The sequence below is a fragment of the Xyrauchen texanus genome, chromosome 1, assembly GCF_025860055.1.
Source record: "Xyrauchen texanus isolate HMW12.3.18 chromosome 1, RBS_HiC_50CHRs, whole genome shotgun sequence".
Taxonomy (NCBI): domain Eukaryota; kingdom Metazoa; phylum Chordata; class Actinopteri; order Cypriniformes; family Catostomidae; genus Xyrauchen; species Xyrauchen texanus.
In genome coordinates this window covers 31,001,595-31,026,948 of record NC_068276.1, presented here as the reverse complement: position 1 = coordinate 31,026,948, position 25,354 = coordinate 31,001,595, and the positions used below count along the sequence as shown (strand labels likewise).

Genomic DNA, 25,354 nt, shown 5'->3' with positions numbered 1-25,354 from the left:
AACCGTGCCAAAAATAGTGTTGTGTTTAGGGCAAGGACAACCACACTGTCAAAATGCTCATTACCTGTTTATAATTTCAGAAAATGATTACCACGTAATGATCATCAGGATACAGTAAGTCAGACAGATTTGCTTGTCATTCATAGCATGTACATACTGTCATTTTTCATTCAAAGATGTCTGCTTCTGCTCAGGTTGTTTGGAAACTCCTCTCTCTGTTCTAATTGAACATTGTTTTGTGACAGGTTTAACCATGTGTTTATACAGTATGTAAATACTGGCAACACTTATTCATTTACTTATAAATTCGTTTGGACTACAGTTAACATGAACTAAGAATGAACAATACTTTTATAGTGTTTATTAGTCTTTGTTAATGTTAATGTCTACATACTGTATATTAATAAGTTTTTTACATTAAAGGTATAGATTAATAAATGCTGGAAATAAAAACATTGTCCATAGTTGGTTCATGATGCAGAATGCTAACACATGTTATGGAAGAGAACCGTATCGTAAAGTGTTACTGAAATACTGTATATAGCCAAATTTGATTAATTATCCTAGTTTCTCTAATCAGACTGGCAGCTCTTAAAGTTCTTCATGTAAGAGTGCAGTGAGTTTCAGGGGCCCTTTTAATGAGGGAAATGTTGACTAATGCTCAATAAATTACTCCCAGCATGCCTGTTGGGTTAATTAGCATATTAAAACAAAGCAGCCACTCAGGGCATGCAGGGGAAACCGAAAGGAACATTTTGAAGCTGCTTTCAGTGCCAAAGCCTTGAGTGTTGAGTTTAGAAGAACATGGAGGCTGGGCTGTGTGCTGTATCACGCACATCACTTGATGCAAAGCTATGATGCGCAATGGCAGAAGTTACTATGTAAAATTAAAAAAGAAAAATTAATGTGCATTATTTAAATAAAACGGGTACCATTAATGTAATTAGGAGTGCTTTGATCAATCTTAGACCCTGCGAGAGGTTAGTAGATATTTGTCACATACACATCTCTGTCACTAACAGAATAGAGAGACAAAATATAGTATGAACTACAAGTGGTGTTGAGAAGCATACAACCCAACAGCTGATGGCTAGAAAAAAAAACATTAGAAGTGCAAAAGGCCAGTGCAGTTTGTGTGTATGAGTGCATCCGTGTCTGTCTGTCTGTGTGTGTGTGTGTGTGTGTGTGTGTGTGTGTGTGTGTGTGCATTAGCTTGAGGCCTGGAGGCTTGTCTCATTCCAAATTGTTTTCTTCTGCTCTCCAGCATTATCTATTAACAGGGCCATTATCATGTTAATCCACCGAGCATTATTACATAAACTAATGTATTCACATACACACACACACACACACACACTCATTCAGTGGAACTGTGATTGGATATGTTGGTGCTATTGCTATAAGATTGTAAAGCATTTCTCTTCCTGACAGGAGACTTGTCTTTTATATATTAGACTGTATCTTATTAAAACAGCAAAAATACTCCCTGACATGACAATATGTGGTTATAGGCTTTTTTGAAAAGGCCTTTCATTTTTGGAGAGTGCATCATCAGATATCATTATCAGAAAAGGTGATAGTGATTGATTGAGAAACCAAAGAGAGGCAAAACTTTTGTTCTTGGCCCGTAGAGCTAGAGGCATTATACTGAAGCATTTCATGTATACACACCCCATTAATTTATTACTTCCTCCTCTTATCTCCCTCACTCTCCCTTCCTCTGTACTCTGCTCCTGCATTTCTGAAATTCATATGGAATGAGAATAGAGAGAGAGAGAGAGAGAGAGAGAGAGAGAAAGGCATGAAGGAGAAAGAGGGAGGGGGCTTAGTCAGTGAGAGAGAAATAGAGAGCTGAACCTCCCACTGCTAGAGCGTTTTTGCTCTTGATGTTAATTTTCACAGCTCCATATGGTGCTGCAGACTCTTTACCTGCAGGCATCTCACACAGCACACACGCTACGTCAGGCCTGGCCTGTCACTCACATCAGCCTAGGCATCTGTGTCTCTCTCTCACACACACACACACACACACACTCTAGTGTCATTGTCCATTGTGTGCTGAGATTTTCAGAGATGTCTACTGTATTTCGACATCAACTTCTGATGCCCAGCCCCCTCTCTGGCCACGTTAGACCCCACTCAGAGCTGCAAATCTGCCATTGTTTGTGTGCGAGTGCATGCACAGTGGCAAGGGTGTGTGTGTGTACGCCAGTGTGTTTTCTATGTGTGTTATCTTGTCATTGATTATAAAAGGCTCTTTATTTTCATCTCACCCCATGTTGGGATTAATTTGCATTCTTTGTCAGGAGTTAATGGCGTCTCCGATGGCTCGCTCGGAAAATCTTTGAAAACTGCAGACTGGCTGGCGTGTGTATACAGCCTCCAGCACTTCTCCTCCTGATTGATTTGTTGTTGCCTTTTCTGTTTTCCGGCTGTTTCTGTTTCAGCTCATTTTAAGTCCCATATTTATCTGAATATACTGTATGATGTTGTTGTCCCAGAGCTTTAATACTACATTTACATTTATTTGAGTGAAATGAGCTTGTCTGAATGTAATGACATGCGTTAAACATGTTTGATTGCTTATTTCATCTTACTAGTATAGTTCTATCATTATATATCATTAATGGTCTTTACTGTAAAACAAAAAAAAAAAAGAATTGAGCAAACTTTAAAAAACAATACAAGGCGACATGGTGCAGTCAGATTTTTTTGAAAGATCAACAGCCATCTTAATTATTGTCCTCTGTAACATTGCTTGTTTAGTCAATGCAAGTTTGTTTGTTCACTAAATTCAAAAAATCTTGTTGAGCAAACTACAAATTTCTTGTGCAGCCAACTATCAATTCGCAAAATGAGGACTTTCATTTAGTCACCATTTCAATTACTTTTAGATTAAGTTAAAGGTGGAGTGTGCAATTTCTGTGCTACTTATTCCAAATGGAATTACAAAAATAAATAAAAACACATTTTTATTTTTTTATTCACATTTTGTAGTACCTGAGTAAAAAAACAAAATCAGGGTAAAATGCAATACATTTTTTTTTACAGTGTTCAAGTAACTTCTTTACAAGAACAATGCTGGTTTGCATTTAGCTTTAGTTGAATATGCTATCCAGTGCAGAGCTTGCCTGGGTACTGATGCAAGAGATTGGAAATCGTGTACATCTTTGTTTTTCAGAATATTACTATTAAAGGGATAGTTCACCCAAAAATTTAAATTCTCTCATTATTCACTCACCCTGATGCCATCCCAGATGTGTATGACTGTCTTTCTTCAGCAGAACACAAATTAGGATTTCTAGAAGAAGATGGAGCTCTGTCAGGTCCTTATAATGCAAGTAAACGGGTGCCAGCACTTTGAGGGTCCAAAAGTCACATTTATGCAGCATAAAAGTAATCCACATGACTCCAGTCGATCAATGAATGTCTTCTGAAGCAAATGGATATGTTCGTGTAAAAAATTCATCGATTATTCAAACGTTATTAACTTTTAAAAAGTGACATAAGTGTATTTATAACAGAAGAACGAACATCACACAAGAGTTCGGCCATTTAAAAAAAGGCTTAAGAGCCCTGGACAGAAGTGCTGATTTAAAGTTAAAAATGTTATAATTATTTGCTTCAAAAGCCATTCATTGATAGACTGGAGTTATGTGGATTACTTTTATGCTGCCTAAATGTGACTTTTGGACCCTCAAAGTGCTGGCTCCATCTTCTTCTAGAAATCTTGAGCTGAGGTGGTATTAGTTTAAAGTGGTCTTGATTATTCAGTAGAGATTACATCAAAGTATTTCATCTAACTCAAGTGATTTTAATGGAAAATGCCATATAAGGCGAATATTGATGTCTTTTATTGTGCCTTTGATTGCAGTGGTTTGCAGTTTTAGCCATTGCTTTGTGTTATTTATTTCCAAAGTCTCAAGTTATTTAAAGAGAGCAGGGCTGTTTTTAATTGAGATAGAAAATCAATGAATTGCATAATGTGTCATCAGAATGGCCTCACACCGTTAGCTATTAATTTAAACTGCTAATTTCAGGCAGGAGCTTTACACCACATTGTGCATGTTGAGCCTTGTGTGAGCAGGAAAAATAACAACATTGTTTTAACTCAAAAAACAAAATATCTTAAAATGCTTCACACTCCGTTTTAAGACGAGCTCTCTCTCAGACAAACACTTATCTCCAGTCATGTTGATAAAGCGTCAGTTGCAATATAGAAAAGGACATTAGAAGACTTTGATTTTATGTGCACTTGATCTGTTAATAATTTTAACTAGGCTAATGTTGGAGGCATTGTAGATTTAATAAACTTTATCAGGGACTTCCGTGTCATTGTCATTCTGTGAAAAAGGCTAATAGAAACATTGTAACACTTTGGAAAATCACTGAGAAACTCACCATTATCTCATAATTATGTATGGAAAGCTCACAGGTGATACATTGTATTACTTGACTGTCAAAGAAATTACCCAATATTTTATCCCAAGACTGTGATGCTTTGTGAAATACATTTGTATTTTTTTACTTGTACAGTCAAACATATTTCTGAAACCTGGAGGCAAATAAAAAGCAGTATATAGTAAATAATAATAATAATATATATAAAAAACATTGCTTGCAAAGCCTATCTAATTGAGGATCAGACTATTAGTGCCTGTATTTTCATTATGTAAATTATGTTAACATCATGCCCATTTTATGCCAACAGGTTTTCATAATCTTCTCCCAGCGATCATAAATATGTCCAAGTGCAATGCTTTTGATTGTAACATGCTAATTACCTGTAGCCTGTTTTCACTCTCTGTTTACTTCATATTGCTCCCTCTCACCCAAATCCACCCCTCTCTCTCTATACTCATCCAGATTCAAAAGAATCAGGGCTCCTTAATGGTAAGTGTTTTTCATGTATTTTCAGAGATGTGCGGCCCCACCCACAACCCCTCAAACAGTTCTGACCTCACCTCGCTTGGTCGCCTCCCTGTGAAGTTAATGCAATATAATACACTCTGTGTTAACAGTCTGTATTCAGATTAGGTGCCATTAGAAATAAGAAAACATTACAGATCAAATGACTTTTTCCGAGTCAGAGTGTATTTGATTAAACTCTATTGCTACCTGCTTTATTGCATTAATGATTTTATTTCACTGTAAGGCTGTTGTATGGGGTCTAAACTCTTTTTCTTCTACCCCACTCTATCACAGCCTCTTCAGTTATTGCAGTGCATTGTTGATGAGGTGACTCTGTGTCCCATGTACGGAACGTTCCTAATGGGGTGGAAAGCTGATATTTTGTTTCCTAATGAAGCGAGGTGCATTATCAGCTCTGCTAGGGGTTTGAGCTCAGAAGAGCTGGAAATGTCGAAAGCTTGGCCGTGCTGATATCAAGGCCTTGTAAGGAACATTTAGCTTCACTCTGGATTTGAACTTGGAATTGTTTGGGACGTTACAAAAAAGAAGTAGTCATAGTTTAATAAATAAATTAAATTAATTATGAATAGTGAACTTTTGATTAAAACACTATCCCAATGTTAATCAGACTGTAATCAAAGCTCAACGTTTCCATTTAAATTACATAAAAAAAGATTTATTTCTCTTCTACACTTGCATGGAGATACACACAGAGTTTGCTGAGGTAATGTAGAATGACAAGGCTCTGGACTACTGTAGTTGTTGGTTCTAAAATGCACCCAGCTAAACCCTGACACATTTTCTCACCCTCTTCCCTCTGTGGAGTTGTGTCAGGGTCAGTTAAACCCAGATATTCTTTGAATAGACTGCCCTTTAGGCCCACTATTCTGATATTCACACTTTTCTTTTATTCTTAACTCTGTTATACAAGTCTCACTAATATAAGTATTTGGGTTTTTCTTGTGACAAGAGGAAGTAACAAACTAAATCACCCATTGAACATTTCTTTGAATCTCTTTAAAAGGGCTCAGCCTTTCAAAGTATACTATTTTGACCACAAGCACAATGGGAAGGCTCTTGCACTTGAATAACACATGGGCGGCATTTGTCAGCGCAAATATGCAGACCGTTCTTGGGTCTAGAAGAACTAGGCTACAAGAGTGCAAGAGGTCCTGGCACATGGAAAACTTAAGTATTTTGACCTTTAAGGCTAATTCACACTGCCCCATCAAACACCAACTTCAGTTGTTAAGTTTTGTTGGATCAATGTGTTAATTAGGGATGTGCCACAGTGGTCGACTAATCGACTAGTCTTCCAACAACAGCAATTCTCAAATTATGTGAGAGACAACTTCTTGGAGTGTTTTTGTGTGGTTTTTATACTGTCAGCACAGTAAAACCTTCTGCAAGAAGTTTTGTCTCTTAAATATGTTAAGTTAAGTCCATTTATGCTCCGTTGCTGTTTCAGTTTGAAATGTGAATTCAAACTTTGATGTGGCTCAACAAAGCCTTGTCTGATACTACAGTGGTTAATGTTGATTGGTTTGATGGTTATACAGCCAGTTTGATTGCTAGCTAGATAGTCAGATTAAAGGTCTCGTGTGGGTTTATTTACATTATAATGTTTTGACTGTTGGAGTTTGAATAGTCTTGGTCCATTTGAATGTGGATCTTTTTTGGAGTTTTGATTGTTTCCTGCGAGAAAACGCTCTGATCAGTTAGAAAAGTCATAGCAACCCAAGTCAGAACAGTCTAAAGGTTTGTGGAATAGACGTATGTCAAGCCAACATAAAAATTATATAATAAGTAAATGTTTTTCCAGTGGATTGCCGTTGAACAAGTGGATTTTTCGTTAAAATAGCATACAGGTTATCCACCCATTTAACTGTTGCTGAAGTGTAATCAAGCTCACAGCTGATTGGTCCATATTTGCTGCGTGTCATTTCTAAGTTTTTAGTGTAGACAGCCTCAACCTCGGCATGTGTACCAGTGTAGACACGTCATTAGGTAGTTTTTTTATCTGACATAATCTTACATATATAAACAAATATTTGCAGCTGGCCGCTGTCCACTGACCAAATTCTCAGAATGAATATGTTATATTGTCAAATTGATTAAATACTTAAACTGTTAACAAAAGATGAACAATGACACGCAAATCTATATGTTTGTTGGAGCAGTGTGAATTAGCCTTGACCACACTCAGCATCATTCAGACAGTCCCCAAATTTACATGTGTCTCCTCAGCATTTAGTTAAAGCCTGTAGGCCATGGTAACTCTGATAATTTAAATGTGCTTTCCACTGTTATGTGAGTAATAAATAAGTAATTGTGTTAACTGTGTGTGTATGTGGGGGCTCTCACTTTCCCTCTCTGCTTGAGCTACTCAATGACACATGCTAATAACAGAATGGCAGAGAGAGATGGAGGGGCGCATGAACACACATTAAACATACTGAACATGTCCTTTCTGCTATAGATTGCGCGTAATTAATAATTAAACGGCCGCTCGTGTAATGAGTTGACCTGGCTGAACTGTTCATTACTCACCCGGCAGAGGCATCACTCAAACTATTTTCTGCCGTGCCCTTCGCTCCGTCTCCCTGAGGCCAGAGACACACCACCACACTGCTGCAGACTGCATTCAGCTGACCAAGGCCTTATTACCCATGGCCACTGGTTTACAACCTTCAAAGAGAGACATACAGAGAGAGAGAGGGAGACAGTTAGAGATAAAGGGAAATGGGAGTTGGGGGGGTACTCTCCTGGACCTACTTTAAAGAGTAATCTAGTGCACAGACAGAGAGAGGCAGAGTGAATGTAGTGGACTGAAAAAGCAACAGAATAGGTAAAGTTTGAATTTGAGAATGGGAAAAACAGCTTTGAGTCTTGAGACAAGCAGAAATAAAGAGGGTAGCTGCTGGAGGACATCAAGACCAGTCAGTGAGAAAAAAAACCATACAAAAATATGGAGTGGATGTACAATTGGAGACCCATTAAACACAAACTTGCCATAAGTAATGATGAAAAGTCACCAAAAGCGAGTATGTGTCAAGAATTATGTGAGAGAAATTCTGTAAGGTCACAGGTGGTTGATCTAATAATCTGACCACTTGGACTTTGAGAGGATGCCAGTAATGAAAGTCCATCCTGTTTGAAGGGCATTGCAACTATTGTGTGTCTGCGTGTTTGTGTATGGCCAGTTTCCATGGTGACCCGGTATAAATAATCAGTGCAAGGCCTCACAGGGCTCTTGGGAAGAGTGAATAAACGACAAAATGAGGTGATGCATACTAGAGCTTTTTTCGTTTCTCTCTCGCTTACTCTTTTCTTCCATTTTATTGCCCTTCAGTGTTCTTTTTTTTACCTTCCTCTTTCTTTCTTCCCTGTACAAGGTGTTGCTCTTCTCAGTTTGTGATAGTTGCTGGTGATTTGTAGTGCGCTCGGTTGTCATCTTTATGGTCATTGATCTTTATAGTTTTCACTTTTTCAGAATGACTCACTTGTCCATCTACATGTCGGTCTGTCTTTTAATTGTCCCTCTTTGCTCAGGTATTGAATCAACCCTGATGCATTTAATAAGACTCAGGCTTAAATTCACCTCTGTAATTACTGATCTAATTTTGCCTGATAATTGCTGCTGGGCAATTACATGTATATTTACTGCTGGTATTGTGGAGGAAGACAGGCCGAGGTCTGGCTCTGTTTGTAGTGTTGGATAATGGCAGCAAGCTGCATAATATAACAGTGCTTTCATCATCATCATCATCATCCTCATCATGCAGCCGGCACATCAAAGAACCCAAATGAAGGTGTTTGTGCGTGTGTGCTCGAGTGTGTGTGTTAGTGCTTATGCGTGCACATCTGTTTCTCTGCATGTATAAGCGTGTATATGTGTGACACCATATGAGTGCGCGCCTGGTTATGTGTGGTGCTCCATGTTTGTGTTCTTGGTCAGAGCATGCGACTGTTGGTGTGTTAAGGTTAAAGGATATACTTTTTCCGGATGAGGCCACATCTCATGCAGATGATGTACACTGTTACATTTAGGCTAAAGTATACTTCTGTTTTTGCGTAATGCTATGTTGCAAAATTTGTCATCAGCGCATTACCTACATACTGTCCATGTGCAGATGGGACAGTCATGTCTTTGTGCAATGACTGTACTACAGAGTATCACAAACCAGTTGTAGTGCACATGCGGGAACGCATCCGAACAGGCTTGTTGTCAAAAGACTGAACTTTGAAAGGCTAGATCGTTCGACCTTGCGTGACAGGTGACGGCACATGAAAAGAAAAGTATGCCTTATCCTAAGTATTTGTGTATGTGTATAGTAAGGCCTCCAGGCTGTAAGTCTTGGCTGTATAATGATGTATAGCTCCAGTAGTGTGCCACTGTAAATCCAAAGACCGTTATAACAGCTTATCAGATCATTTCTATCTTTCTATCTCTATCTGACTGGATGGCAGTCATCTGTGCATACTTTATATGTGCATATATTGTAAACACAAATGAGATTGCTTGTTTGGTGCAGTTAAGGCTTAATTTAATTCCTACTGCTTTTTAAGCTGTTTCCCCCTCTTCGACCACCAGAAATGAACATTACTCAATAAAATATTCATTCACATTCCCTTCCAATACCTTCCCAGACATCTTAAAACTCAATTCTGTGTGGAACACTGACATTTGTTGCTGTGATGTTGACGTCATCAATGTTTTTCTTTTTCTTTTTTCTAATTCAGATTATTCTGTATTCAGTGATTAAGGTTATAATAAATACACACATTTTTTTCTAAACCTTGCCACATTTGTCATTCTTTCAAAGTCTTCGATGAAATTTTTGGCTCCTCATTCCTGATAAATGTTAAACCACATTAAAAAAATTAGTCATTTTTATCTCACATGAATCTTAATTGATACAAACACCCTTTGTTTCTGAAATGGAAAAAGAGAACTGGAATTTTACTTTATTTGATTCATTTGGTGTCAGTGCATCTATCTCTTAGAAATGCCTTTTTTCCTTGCGATGTTAATTAACATTGTTTGGAGGTTGAGTGTTTGAATGGTTGGTTGAATTGCCATATTTCTTATCAATTAAATGTTCTCAGGAGCCTATCCATGAATGGCACTTTCCATAATTCTGTTTAAGTGTTCTGCCTGTTTATGTGTCTTAATATTTTTCTACTGGCTGTCCAACAAAAGAGGGGTTCAGGTGCTGCAAAAAAATTATATACACGTCTTCTTTTGACTGCCCACACTTAGAATACCTCATAATTAATTTGAACCCTTCGGCAGCCTGGTCAAGGCCACAAAAAACTGCAAGTTTTTTAACTATATTTATTTTTAAACAAACAACATTTAAATCTATACCATCATGTATATTGTTCATGTAATGTTTCTGTCAATTTAAATTATACAAATTGTGTGTCCTTTTTGTATGTAAGTTATTAGTGATTTGTTAAAAAAAAGCATGTTTTTTTTTAGAACCCTACCGAGCTTCCAGTTGGTCAGTTCAGTGAGAAATTTGTCCACGTCATTACACAGTGGTGAGTTTGTGCAATCAGAAACAACTTGCAGCTCTTTCTTCTTCTTCTGCACTCTCTTCCAACCCCATATCTCATTTCTCCCCAAATGTCTAGTACCATAATTCATCCATTGATTTTTTTTCTTTAATTCCCATGATTATTCTCTATGATAGTGTTTTATTTTGTTTATAGACCGGTCTAAACTACAGGCAGTACAACAAATACTGCCATGATATATAAATACTTTTTTCTCACATTACTGTTATTAGATTTTTTTGCATTACAGTTATCCAATTTGGGAAGGGGGTGCTTAATTGTCATGGACAATAATGTCACATTGCAATTCACAATGGTACTAAAACAATAGTCATTTATTTATAGGTAAAAAAAAGATTTTGCATTGAAATGGTGACCTGGATGTGTTCTTGATGGGTTATGTGAAATTCACCCATATACAGTATACTCATCACCATGATGAACAAGCCATTTATAAATACAGGTCAAAACAAAAAATAATTTCAATTTGAAATATTAAGAGGAAACACAATTTCTGTCTGCATACTGGATTGAGATTCGGAACAAAAACTTGGAAAAAAATACATTATTTAGTTTTGGAATTTGCATAGTGAAAAAGCGCAAAGTGCAAGTGAATTTAAAGCCACACTAACAAGAGCAGACTTTCGGCACATCAGTTTCTTCAGTACTCATACTAAAACAACTACAGTATTCACCTATTTTATAGTTGCTTAACTAGAGATTATGACCAGCTGGATTTAGAAAATAACAGAAAAATAAATACATAAAATACAAGTTACCTTTCCTACCCAAACAAAGGGTCTGAAACTTTCTTCTAATGTGAATCTGAATCCAGTGTGCAGACAGCATTTTGATTTTTGATAAGTTCAAAGGGCTTCATGCACCTAAAGCTAAAATTTGAGCGCAACAATGCTTTCTACTTTAATTTAGGATGAACAGAGATATCATTCACTTGCTTTGATCGTTTTATGTGAACAAGGTCATTCAATTAGTTTTGATTGTAAAAATGTGTACTTAAGATGTACTTTCAGCCTTTGACAAGTGTATATATATGTGTTATAGTTTGTATTCATTATTTTCAGGATCTGTAGAGAAATAGAAGAAGGGGTAAATCTGATACACAATGTAGTGGCTTATACACAACAGCCTGTCCTGGGTCTGCATACTAGATAGTACAGCAATTAGTCTAGCTAAACACAACAGTAAATATTTACTCAACGTCTGTCCCTGGTCTGTTGACCCTGCTCAACAGACCAGGGACACAAACAAACAAAATTCCCTTTCACAGGTCATACCCCAAGAAACCTGTATTCCCCACCAACCCCCACCTCATTCATGGTTTCTCTGGTGCTCCAGGCCTGTGGGCATAGTAGGTGCAGCCAGATGTTTTTGGGATTTGTTAAGCGGCTGATGTTTACTTGCAACACACTTTATTTACACAAACGGGTCACCTGGCTCACTAGTGCCACCCCTTCCCGGCACTGCTCTTCAAAATCCTCTTCTATTAAAAGCCTGTTCTGAGTGTGTGTCATTCATCACGGTCCAAATGATCCTCTCTGTAGGCCGCTCTGTCCCTATAATCCCTCCCATTTCTTATCTGGGTCAGCATGACTAATTTACCTGTGCTTGGGTGCGATCTGTGCCAAGGAGAATTGATAATTACTTACCTCTCCCTTTATCACATTGAAAGCTGGTTAGATTAACCTCAACAGTACAATGATAAAGAGGATTAGAAGATAAAGATGGCAGAGAAGATGATCTCCATGTGCCGGATGGACTATTTGGGAATTTTAGTAGAAGGCATTTATTAGGAAAAGTGTTTATTGGTTTCTCTTTGAAATTATATTACCTTGCCACTGTCTGCATATGGAATTGTTTACAAATCATAGTGCCACGTCACATTAAAAGTTTATATTTAAAAATAATGACTGCTATTACTGTTATTGTGGCATTCATGCTTTAAGATCATTGACTGGTAAATCCTCGAAGTTTTGATGAAAAACACATAATTTGTGTGATTTTAAATGCTCAGCCATCGTTTTGCATTCAACCATATACAACCGCAAACATACCAAGTGTTTTGTCCAAGCTTTAACTCATAAACCCTGTTAAGATTGAAGAGAAACTCACATAATTGCCTTTTAATGAGGGAAGCTAGTATGTCAAGGTTTGGCCTCCTCCAACATACAGTATGTGCTTTTAATCTCAATGTGTTTTACAATTTTATTTTATTTTTTACCCTTTTGAATTAACAATGGAAGATGAATTCCTACATGTGGAATCACATATATAATGAACTCTCATGCCTTTGTTCCTACAGTATGAGAAAGCAACCCAAAGAACGACCTGCTCCTTACAACCTTATGGTGAGTGTCTTTGATTCTCTTCAAACATTTTTACCCTAAAGCCCAAATCAGCCTTCAAGAGTATTAAAACACAAAATGCCAATTATTAGACAGGCATAGTTAGTGAATGGATGTATTTGATGGTAAGAAGGCTTTTATTGGGACTGTTTGTAAGGTAAAACCTTGACCTATTGTTTCTGCACCATGGAAGTAACTTCCACAACTGTCAGGCTATTGATCAATTTTGTGAGTGCTTTATAACCGTTGACTCCTCTCCTGTGGATTTGGTGAAAGAAGAACAGGAGGTGTGTGTGTGTGTGTACGTGTGTGTTGGTAAAGGGCTCATGACTATTAATCCCTTTTTGATGCTTGAGCTTTGTAATATTATGATAAACCTTTTGTGTTCCAAATTTTTCCATTTAAAGCTGACTTTTTAAAAGGTTTGAATAGATTTTAAAGGACCTCTTCCTTGGAAGCTTCTACCATTTGGTAGCATTTAAGGGGACAGGACAACATCATAAATTTCATTAGGTGCTAAATTTATTGATGGAGATTAAAAAATGTTAAGACTATTTTTAAAGCATACTCATATATTACTGTGGTAATGGGATTGAGAGGGAGGGAGAGAGAGAGAAACCCGAGAGCATGGTCTTGATGTGTATTATTGAGTGTATTAAAAAGTTTATCTCATCTTATTGAGTGTTATGAAGAATCTACTTGAATTGAGTGCATTAAAAATACAAGACGCTTGCCTGCACTGTTTTGTTGTCTCCTGACTCCTGACATTGCCCAAAAGGAACTTACTACAATTACATTTATTGAAGCTCACAAAGATTGCCAACCAGAGGTTAACGAAAGGCTTATGCAAGCTTTTAATGTTACAAGTAACTGTTCAGTCAGATCAAAAGGTCTCATTGCTGATGCATTGCTTAACTCTCTGAGTATGCTTTTGTGGTAGCATAAACATATTAATTCTGCCTTGGAAGAAAAACAGTAAACAAAGAATAAAATAATTATATATGTAATGCACTATTATAATCTGGGTGTTTATCTAATGTGGCATACAGTTATCTTAATTCATTTTGAAGTTATTCAATTGAATTTGTCATCCATTCTGTACTTTATATTAACAGATTGATGTTATCATGTTTGGTTTCCAAAACAGGCTTAAGATTTATGGTTTATCACAGACTTTGATTTATCCATTGGAATAAAACCAAGCCTGGTAAATCAGCCCACAGACTCTAATGTTTTATGGGTCTGATTAGCTCAAAGAGTTACAACGGTTTTGTGTCCTTTCTCGCTTGTGTTTGTATGTCACTGGGAACAACTCAAATTCCTCCTCTGCGTTGACTGACAAAATCTCTGTTCACATTGTTGCAACAGTTTACACTGAGAGCTTTTAAAAACTGGGCTGGGTTTTCTTAGCACCATGGACAGCGCAGTCCACTGAGATCTGACTGCTAATGCAGAGAGTCTTGGTAATGGGATGTGTGATACCTTGTGTCTGTTCACTTATCTAAGCTTCTTTGACCATTTTTAGGAAGGTGAGAGACCGAAATCTCTCTTTCAGTGATGCTTAGCATTTAACTCATCACTCTGTGAAAAGGGATGACAGAGAAGGAGTAATATGTTTGCATTAATTTGGAAGTTCTTTAAAGAGATTTAGCATTGCATGTTTATGATTTTTGGCAACATTATTGGCAAATTATGTTCTATTAATAGATTTTAGCTAGAATTTACACACAATGTAATGTTACTTACTCCATGTGTGTATGTCTTTGACTAATCTAAGATGTCTTTTGTGTAGACATCAGGGCATATTACAGAAAACATCCTTTCTTGATTTAGGATTATTATCTTACAAAATTGTAGCTTATCTCTTGTTAGGAAATCCTAAACTGCTCCATCGAGTTAAAAAATTAACTCACATCTTTTACCAAGCAACCAACGATGCGCAAATGGTTTCTGTGAATTAAACATGAGATGCATTTAGGAAATGTTATTCTGTTATATCTTTTGTCCTAATTGAGCTCCTAATTGAAATGGTCATGGCTACCAAACAGTTAAGATAGGATTTTAAAGTTAGTGGAATGCGCCCCCTGGATCAGAAAAATGGACGTTAAAGAATATTAATATGAAAATTAAAGGAATATTCTGGGTTGAATACAAGTTAAGCTTAATTGGGAGCATTTGTGGCATAGTGTTGATGATTACCACCAAAAATAATTTGGACTTGTCCCTCCCCAGTTCCATTGTAAGTGCCCAAATTGTTGCCTTTTTTTTTTAAAGGAGGGACGAGTCAAAACTAATTTTTGTGGTTATCAACATTATGCCAGAAATGCTGTCGATTGAGCTTAAAATGTATTGAACCCAGAATATTCCTTTAAAGTTTTATCCAATTTTACAACTTAGTTGCCAAGATGAAGTAACGCTGTAAACCCTGTAATCTTGGTAAGAGACTATTTAAACAACTGTACCCTCAAATAATACACAAGTTTTGTCAGAAGATTTAATGCGAGTGCTTTTTATAAAATTATAAGCTTTACATTTAACCCTCCAAAAATTGGCACCATTCACTTCGATTGTAAGTGCCTCACTGTAACCTTGAATGTTGCTTTTTCTAAAGAAGAGGAGGAATATGTTTAAATATTTTTTGTGGAAATCAACATTATGCCACAAATGCTGTCGATTGAGTTTAACTTATATTTGGCCTGGAATATTCCTTTAAGCATAAGATATTGTGTAACTGAGTGTATAAAGCTTTCAGCTTTTAGTTAGATGCAGTTCAGTTATTGACATCTTTCTTCCCTTTCTTATTGTTCTCTCATTGTCAGTCATCCTTTCAGCACCTTTTGTCCTCTTCTGCCCCCCCCCCCCGGTCCCTGTGGGCTGTCCAGGGGCTCAGCTGCTGCAGATATGAGCCCCAGCCAGGGACAAAAACAGAACAAGTCCTACTGACTCTCTGAATCTGTCACTGCTCTCCTATATCCACCCCCATGTTTCTTGATTGCGTGGGCTGATGAGCTAAGGAGAGATCGCTTGTGTTCATGTGTTTTAAGACCCAAGGGAGCGGCCTTTAAAAAGACATGCAGTCTTGCTTAATGCCAGTGTCCTGTGGCGTGGGGACTGGGATGAGAACAGGCTTTAAAAGCCCTCTGACACTGCTCTGATGACTTGTTTACACATTAGCATGCTGAGGAGTTTCTTGAACTCCCCAGAGGGTAATCCTACCTTTTAGCTCTCTGACGCTGTGTCTGTCTGCCATCCCTCCCGCTTTCCCAACCTCCTAAGACCTTGGGATCTTCAACACTACTGAACTCACATTGCCACAAAGACTTTGTCAAACAGGAGAGCTAAGATATCTAGAGAAATAAGTCTTGACCATCAGCACGTTACAATCTTCAGTTTAGCTTGGGTAAATTAATATATACAGGTGCTGGTCATATAATTAGAATATCATCAAAAAGTTGATTTATTTCAGTGAAACTTGGATAATGAATTCATTCCACACAGACTGATATATTTCAAGTGTTCATTCCTTTTAATTTTGATGATTATAACTGACAACTAATGGAAAACCCCAAAATCAGTATCTCAGAAAATTAGAATATTGTGAAAAGGTTAAATATTGAAGACACCGGGTGCCACACTCTAATCAGCTAATTAACTCAAAACACCTGCAAAGGCCTTTAAATGGTCTCTCAGTCTAGTTCTGTAGGCTACACAATCAAGGGGAAGACTGCTGACTTGACAGCTGTCATAAAGACGACCATTGACACCTTGCACAAGGAGGGCAAGTCACAAAAGGTCATTGCTAAAGAGGCTGGCTGTTCACAGAGCTCTGTGTCCAAGCACATTAATAGAGAGGCGAAGGGAAGTAAAAGATGTGGTAGAAAAAAAGTGTACAAGCAATAGGGATAACTGCACCCTGGAGAGGAATGTGAAACAAAACCCATTCAAAAATGTGGGGGAGATTCACAAAGAGTGGACTGCAGCTGGAGTCAGTGCTTCAAGAACCACCACGCACAGACGTATGCAAGACATGGGTTTCAGCTGTTGCATTCCTTGTGTCAAGCCACTCTTGAACAAGACACAGCGTCAGAAGCGTCTCGCCTGGGCTAAAGACAAAAAGGACTGGACTGCTGCTGAGTGGTCCAAAGTTATGTTCTCTGATGAAAGTAAATTTTGCATTTCTTTGGAAATCAAGGTCCCAGAGTCTGGAGGAAGAGAGGAGAGTGTAAAGTTTCCACAGTCAGTGATGGTTTGGGATGCCATGTCATCTGCTGGTGTTGGTCCACTGTGTTTTCTGAGGTCCAAGGTCAACGCAGCCGTCTACCAGGAAGTTTTAGAGCACTTCATGCTTCCTGCTGCTGACCAACTTTATGGAGATGCAGATTTCATTTTCCAACAGGACTTGGCACCTGCACACAGTGCCAAAGCTACCAGTACCTGGTTTAAGGACAATGGTATCCCTGTTCTTAATTGGCCAGAAAACTCGCCTGACCTTAACCCTATAGAAAATCTATGGGGTATTGTGAAGAGGAAGATGCGATACGCCAGACCCAACAATGCAGAATAGCTGAAGGCCACTATCGGAGCAACCTGGGCTCTCATAACACACTGATCGACTCCATGCCACGCCGCATTGCTGCAGTAATTCAGGCAAAAGGAGCCCCAACTAAGTATTGAGTGCTGTACATGCATGTTCATACTTTTCAGTTGGCCAACATTTCTAAAAATCCTTTTTTTGTATTGGTCTTAAGTAATATTCAAATTTTCGGAGATACTGAATTTGGGATTTTCATTAGTTGTCAGTTTTAATCATTACAATTAAATAAACATTTGAAAAATATCAGTCTGTGTGTAATGAATGAATATAATATCCAAGTTTCACTTTTTCAATGGAATTACTGAAATAAATCAACTTTTTGAAGATATTCTAATTATATGACCAGCTCCTGTATATGCATATGCAATACATAAAGTTGACAAATAAGGTTTTCAGAGGTTATAAAAATTTGAAATATATATATTTTTTAAAATCTAGTTTAAAACATGTCAAGTTCATAGAAATTTAGTCTTGGAGTTCATGTTGGTTTAAAAATGTTTTTAAAACATTTATAATGTTTTATAAATATCAAAAATGGTATAAAAACATCAAGTAAAAGGTATTAATCTAATTTTCATGCACATTGAACATGAATGTACACAACTCATTCTTTTATTTTTTTATTTTTCTATTTATTTTCATGTGAAAAAAAAATAATATATATATATATATATATATATATATATATATATATATATATATATATATATATATATACACACTCACCTAAAGGATTATTAGGAACACCTGTTCAATTTCTCATTAATGCAATTATCTAATCAACCAATCACATGGTAGTGTGACAATCTGCTCAGTTACTGGGATTTTCACGCACAACCATTTCTAGGGTTTACAAAGAATGGTGTGAAAAGGGAAAAACATCCAGTATGCGGCAGTCCTGTGGGTGAAAATGCCTTGTTGATGCTAGAGGTCAGAGGAGAATGGGCCGACTGATTCAAGCTGATAGAAGAGCAACTTTTCCTGAAATAACCACTCGTTACAACCGAGGTATGCAGCAAAGCATTTGTGAAGCCACAACACGCACAACCTTGAGGCGGATGGGCTACAACAGCAGAAGACCCCACCGGTACCACTCATCTCCACTACAAATAGGAAAAAGAGGCTACAATTTGCAAGAGCTCACCAAAATTGGACAGTTGAAGACTGGAAAAATGTTGCCTGGTCTGATGAGTCTCGATTTCTGTTGAGACATTCAGATGGTAGAGTCAGAATTTGGCGTAAACAGAATGAGAACATGGATCCATCATGCCTTGTTACCACTGTGCAGGCTGGTGGTGGTGGTGGTGTAATGGTGTGGGGGATGTTTTCTTGGCACACTTTAGGCCCCTTAGTGCCAATTGGGCATCGTTTAAATGCCACGGCCTACCTGAGCATTGTTTCTGACCATGTCCATCCCTTTATGGCCACCATGTACCCATCCTCTGATGGCTACTTCCAGCAGGATAATGCACCATGTCACAAAGCTCGAATCATTTCAAATTGGTTTCTTGAACATGACAATGAGTTCACTGTACTAAAATGGCCCCCACAGTCACCAGATCTCAACCCAATAGAGCATCTTTGGGATGTGGTGGAACGGGAGCTTCATGCCCTGGATGTGCATCCCACAAATCTCCATCAACTGCAAGATACTATCCTATCAATATGGGCCGACATTTCTAAAGAATGCTTTCAGCACCTTGTTGAATCAATGTTACGTAGAATTAAGGCAGTTCTGAAGGCGAAAGGGGGTCAAACACAGTATTAGTATGGTGTTCCTAATAATCCTTTAGGTGAGTGTGTGTGTATATATATATATATATATATATAATTTCTTGCAAATATAATGAATTTTTGAGTTAAGAATATCAATTGGTTTTCTCAGGGTTACACCAAATAGTCTGGAAAATTGCCCAGATTTCTTTTTTCAAGAATTTCAGCTTTTAATAAGACTTTGAATTTCTTTTTTTTACTGCCTCTGGACGGTTACGCCACGACATAAAAAAAAACAAAAAGACTTTGAAATCAGTAATTGAAAACATGTTCATCATAGTATAGGTGTATTCAAGTAATTGTTTTGTGTGAATTGTATTTATAAACTATTTTTGTATAATTTTATAGATCTGGACAAAGCAATGAGCATTACATTATTAACCGATTAGCTAAGAGAGTATTTCTTTCATATGTGTACATAATGAACATTATAACTGAAATACACCCAAATGAATCAGAATGTAATCGAGGGTGTATGAGTCTGAATTGAATCAAATCGGGAAATCTGTATCAAGATCCAGTCCTACTTGTTAAGTATGTTTGTGCTGATCATGCCACGGTCCAATCAAAGTGGGGCCAGTCTTCTTTGCCTTGAGAGTTAGGGGGGGCTCTGCCATAAACTGGCTCCTGGAATGTCATCTGGTCTGATTGTTCACTGCAGATAATTTTCATATCTTGTGGAATGTTAAAATGATTACTCTTCATCTCAGAACTACAAGTGTTAGTAGTTGTAGTATTTGCTTTATGATTGTTTTAATATCTTATACTGCAGGTTTACCCAGCTCTATTTCAGACTATACACACAAACTCTCTTGTCTAATACCCCAACTTGTCATTAAGACTGTTGGTTATAACTCTCCGAGCTAACAGGGTCACTTGTTTTTTAATGACAAGAGGTCCCACCTTTATAATAATGAGGCCATATTTTTTATAACTCAAAAGGTAGAATTTTTTATAGCAGATTTCAAAATGAATACTTATTCATCTTTTGAACTCTATATTGTAATGTTCTAATGCCTTCAGTTGTATCATTTGAAACAATTGATGTTAGTTTTCAAAATATTAACCTATACAAAATAGCATAGATATATGCATAGATTTATATATGTATCGGCCATAACATGAAATAATTTATCAGCCAGAATGATATTGGTGCATCCTAGATAAGATGTTCCATAATTTAGCTGAAAGCAAACCCTCCATCATATTCTCAGAGCTTTATGTGGTGTGATCTTAGCTATTAGTGAATTAGATACCCTGCTGCTTTTTAATCCAGATAGATGGTCTGTCCCATGGTGAATGTTGAATTAAAAAAATCAGCATTTATGAAATCTTAACATTGTCCAAGAACACATATACATAGTTTTGTATCCATGGGGAGCAGGTCGTTTGTATGCAAATCTTAAAAGACCTAGTTATTCCACTGACTTATTCACCTCTCTTCCTCCGTGTCTCTCTCGTGTTTTCTCTCGGCTTCAATATCAGCCTCTCGCACACATATAATGACACGCATTAAACTGAGCTGTCACTGTTCGCCAACACATTCTAATGAGGTGATGACCAACCACATGTTATAATTGCTTTGGACTCCTTTTAATTTTCAAGCTTATTAATCATATGTAGAGTTATTTAAAATTGCATAAATTAATCTTAGATTAAAAAGCCTTTTACAGACTCAAAACAATTAAAGGGAGAGTTGAGATTTCCCATGGGTTTGGCAGTTTTACTTTAATGGAGAATTCAGGTGATTATCACACTTTGATATGGGGCTGTGATTAATGTAGCCACACTTTTAAATGAGATTTTTCCATTTATTTATTTTTTGTTCTCGTGTTAGAGAGGTAAAGCAGAGAGACGATAATGACCTAACTAACAGAGTATTTATACTGCCTCTCCTCCTTAAACGCGTGCTAAGCTAGCAGCAGGTGGGTTAATTAATGAAGGTCCTGTTTCTGGCATGCTCCAACACACACATATACATGGAACAGAGGGATACACAGGTGGTGAGGTTTGTGTGTTTGTGATCAGTCTCCATACAGCCAAACAAGTAGGTGACCATCTAAAATCTGATTTATTGCAGGTCAAGAGACACACACCAAGTTGTTTGCCTAATTTAGACCTGAACATTTGTTTTATTGGTTTATGTATCCCATCATCTTGTCCTAATAAATGTGTCCATTCAGGAAATGTTTTATTAATTGGTGTTTCTTTAACTTTGGGCACTTTTAGCACTCTGAAAATGTAGTCTCGTAAGATTTTTCACACAACAATTTTGTATTTAATTTTTTTTTACATTTTTCTTCTGATAATGTTCAACATGCATCTTTTTTCATTTTTTTCTTAAAATCGTGAAAATTCCCACCAGTGTCATTTCTATCACATCTCAAATTCTGTATGGTGTTTAATAGAAATCCATGGTGGAAATGATGGTAATGGAAATATTATATATATATATGTATATATTTATTTAAAATGGCTGACTTTGTCTTACTAGCTAATTTAAGTGTCCTAAATACACAAAATTAAATTGTATTTTCCCACTTTTGCATTATTTGGCAAAATTACAGTTTATATGGAAATGACGCCCAATGAAAATATTCTCAAGTGATATTTATCTTTAACATTTTTATATATATTCTTATATTTTATGTCAAGCTTGTGCTTCACTGACACTTGTGTCGACTTAACAAGTAAACAAACTTTAAAAAATTATAAGGGGCAAACTTGTTCAGTGTGGTGGAAATGAGGCCACAAGTCTTAATTTTGGAAAAATTTATGGAAATCATTTTCACACATTAAATATTTAAAATGGTTTGTTTCACTCTTTGTTTAGAAAATCATACTATTAAAAATGTAATCATTTGTATGTGTATAATAGATTTTCATAGTTTAATATTGAAAGTCTGGGACAAGGTTAAAACGATCAAATCTACACAGTACATAAAAGGTATTTAAAAAGTACCACACATGAATGATGAATTTTCTAAATCAGTTTTAATGATGCCTTCTTATTACTGAAATATTGTGAAATCTTTAAGTTTTTAAAAAGATGTTTTGATAAAAATGAATCCCTGGGACATGAAAGTGCCCAAAGTTGAAGAATAACCCTAATGTGTTTAGGGTGTGATGTTCAGGGTATGTTCATTATTCTTACATGCACCATCCACATTCTCCTTTAAAGCCCCTGCTACCTTTGTCAGGTTAGAAAACAGGCCATTCCAGGGATCAGACCCTTACCCAAGCAGCCAGGGTCAGAATGCAGAGGTGGGTTCATCTGCAGAGCTGCATATTACACCACTATGTCTGGTGGTGGAGCTGGCACTGAGTGCTCTCCTGCCTGGGCTATGTGATTGATGATATGGGTGCCTGGTACTGCTCTCCCTCAGGACTGCCCTCTCTAACAGTCCAGAAGTGAGAGTGATTAACCTCACTGTGGCACAGGCAGAGCTCACCATTAAGAGGACAGAACGATTGATGGTATTGCTTTGCCCTCATTGAGAGAAGAACGAAATAGGATGAGGAAGAGCAAGACTGGCATTGCTGTAGTGGTGAGAAGTGTTGAGAAGATGGCAGCCCATGAAAAGTCTTCAATCTGTGTCAAATAAATGTCACATTAGTTTCAGGATCTTGATAAAAACATTTGTTTACGTATGTGCAACATTCCCTAGGTCTGAATAAGCTTGTTTACCCAGTGCAATTAAGCCTTTTGTGGTTGTTATAGCCTTTTAAACGATTAAAGATGAATTGGACTTCATTGCTCTCATTCTGGGTATTTTGTTCTATTCTTCCTTCAGGACCACCCCTTCATCGTGCAATATAACGATGGTAACACAGAGGTTGTGTCCATGTGGGTGTGCCACAGCCTAGAGGACTGCAAAGCCCAGCAAGCACAAAGGCTCATGTGAAGAACATTGGAAAAGGACAGAGTTATGGAGTTGATGTCCAAATATCCTCTCACTTTACTCTTCTAATGAACCCAGAGAAGCAGCACTCCATCCCAACCTTGAGTTGTAATGGTGGTTTGGTGAGAGAACTGCAAAGAGTTTTGTGCAGATTATGCTAACATTTTGCCTTAGGTCTGCAAATGAGGATTATTAACTGTGGTGGGTAAATATTGGTTTGAATAAACCCAAATAATCTGGATTTTATTTTCACTTGTGCGGATTTCAAAGTAAATGTTTTAACAGAAGATCCTGACGGGGCTGTTTCTTTCTCAACTCAAATTTAGTTCCCATGGATTTGAATGTGTGTGAAAATAATGGAATCTTTCTTTGTATGTACTTAAAGCAACAGACTGTTTTTACCAAAACATCATGGCTGCATCATTAATCATCTCAAATTCAGTAAAACATTTCAGTTTGAAAATGTATGGGGTTGTCAAGCTTTGCTCCCTGCTTCAGTGTGAGCACAAGTCATGTGGCGGTTGTTTTAAAAAGACACTTTTTTTTTGTTGAGTTTCAAAAAATGCCTGACAGTTGTAGCAATACTCCATTGAAGCTAGAAAAATTTGATGATGCCTTATTATGGTAAAAGGCAGTGGATGGCAGCTTGTGCGGTAGTATGACGCAAAGGGCATTTAGGTATTCTATTAGCAGCAGCCTGAAATACTACATGGGAACTCAATGGGTTTCATTCATGCCGTGACCATGTACAGCACAACCCCACTTAGAAGCTTGACTTGATGTTTATTTCAGATAGGTAAAGCAATTCAGACGAGCCGTTTCCTAAATTATTTGGAAAGTATTTTAGTTTAATCTGTCCTTACCTAAAGCCCCGAGATTACTTACAGCTGAGATGCCACAGCTTTGTGATGTACAGTCATACAAGTTAATTTTCTGGGTAGATCACATTAGTATAGTCCTAGACAAAATAAATTCTTCCATGTTGCAGTTTCATGTGGCTCATTACCCCATTTGGATCACAATAACACAACATTAGTGCAAGTAAGATGCATTCTACAAAGGCAGTAATGATATGACAATAACACGACAGTCACATAACTGTACGCCGTGTAACAGGTCGGTCTAAATGAACTGACCAGCTGTTCTGGGTTGACGAGCCAGTCAGCACACTTCCTGTGATACTCTTTCTTTCATGTACTGCAGGAGAGAGCATCAGCCTACATAGACCCACTTTGACAGCTGTTGGCAAATATTTTCCTTACATTCGCCACACTTTTTCATCACATTTGCCTTCCCTTCTTATAATGTTTAATACTTTGAGAACCATTGGGATTAGTGTTCCTCAATGGATATTTTTTATCAAGATATTAATGTGGTTCTTCAGTGCCTGTCTATTGAAAAAATATCTCAGAAATATTATACCAGTGGAGAAGACTGATATCAAAACAATGGAATAAGGTCATTTTATATGATGATGTGTATAGTGCTGATTGGGATTAATACTTGTCCATTTCAGAAAATTTAATTGTCACATACAGTGCCAAAGACAAATGCATTATGTTGTTGTTATTTTTATCATAACTTATATTATTTGTTACAGAGTTACTTTGCAATAGTTTTTTAAACATGTACAACTGTCACAAATGTATTTCTCAAAAATTGTAATTGACAATTGTCCAAAACCAGAGTAGGTTGACCAAGGTATACAGCAGATCTGTAAAAACAATGTGATTACCCAATGCAGTTGAGGTGAGGATAGCTAAATAAAACTTTTCAGAATTCCTTGTTTGCATAAATTGTTTCCCTCTTTTGAAGAATAATATAAATATTACTGCAACCTCTTTATATAACACTATACACTCAAGAAGATGGCTGTTTAATCCCCAATCCGTTTTAAAACACAAACTGGATTTGGAGAAAGCAATATTAAAAAATAAAACTGGGTAAATATTGTAATATTCTGGCCTGCTTGAAAATTGGAGTGGGGATATATAATCTTAAAATGCTGGACAATTCAGTCTGTCCAGTGTCCTTCAACTGCAAAAATGCAAATCTCTTCTAGACAGTATGGACTTTTCATTTGTGTACACTTTCTTGTCACAGATGTGTTTTGTATTTACACCATGCAGTGTTTGAATATATCTTTTTCTCTTACATCTTTGCTGAAATCTGTTAACATTTGGCTATCTGTTATGTATAATTACGTAACTGTGTAATGTATTTTTTTACTACTTAAACATAATTTCTTT

General features: G+C 37.0%; 1 pseudogene; it reads left to right on the top strand.

Annotated features, from left to right (window-relative positions):
- Positions 1-25,354, top strand: part of LOC127644277 (dual specificity mitogen-activated protein kinase kinase 5-like) — a 52,870-nt pseudogene extending 27,516 nt beyond the window's left edge.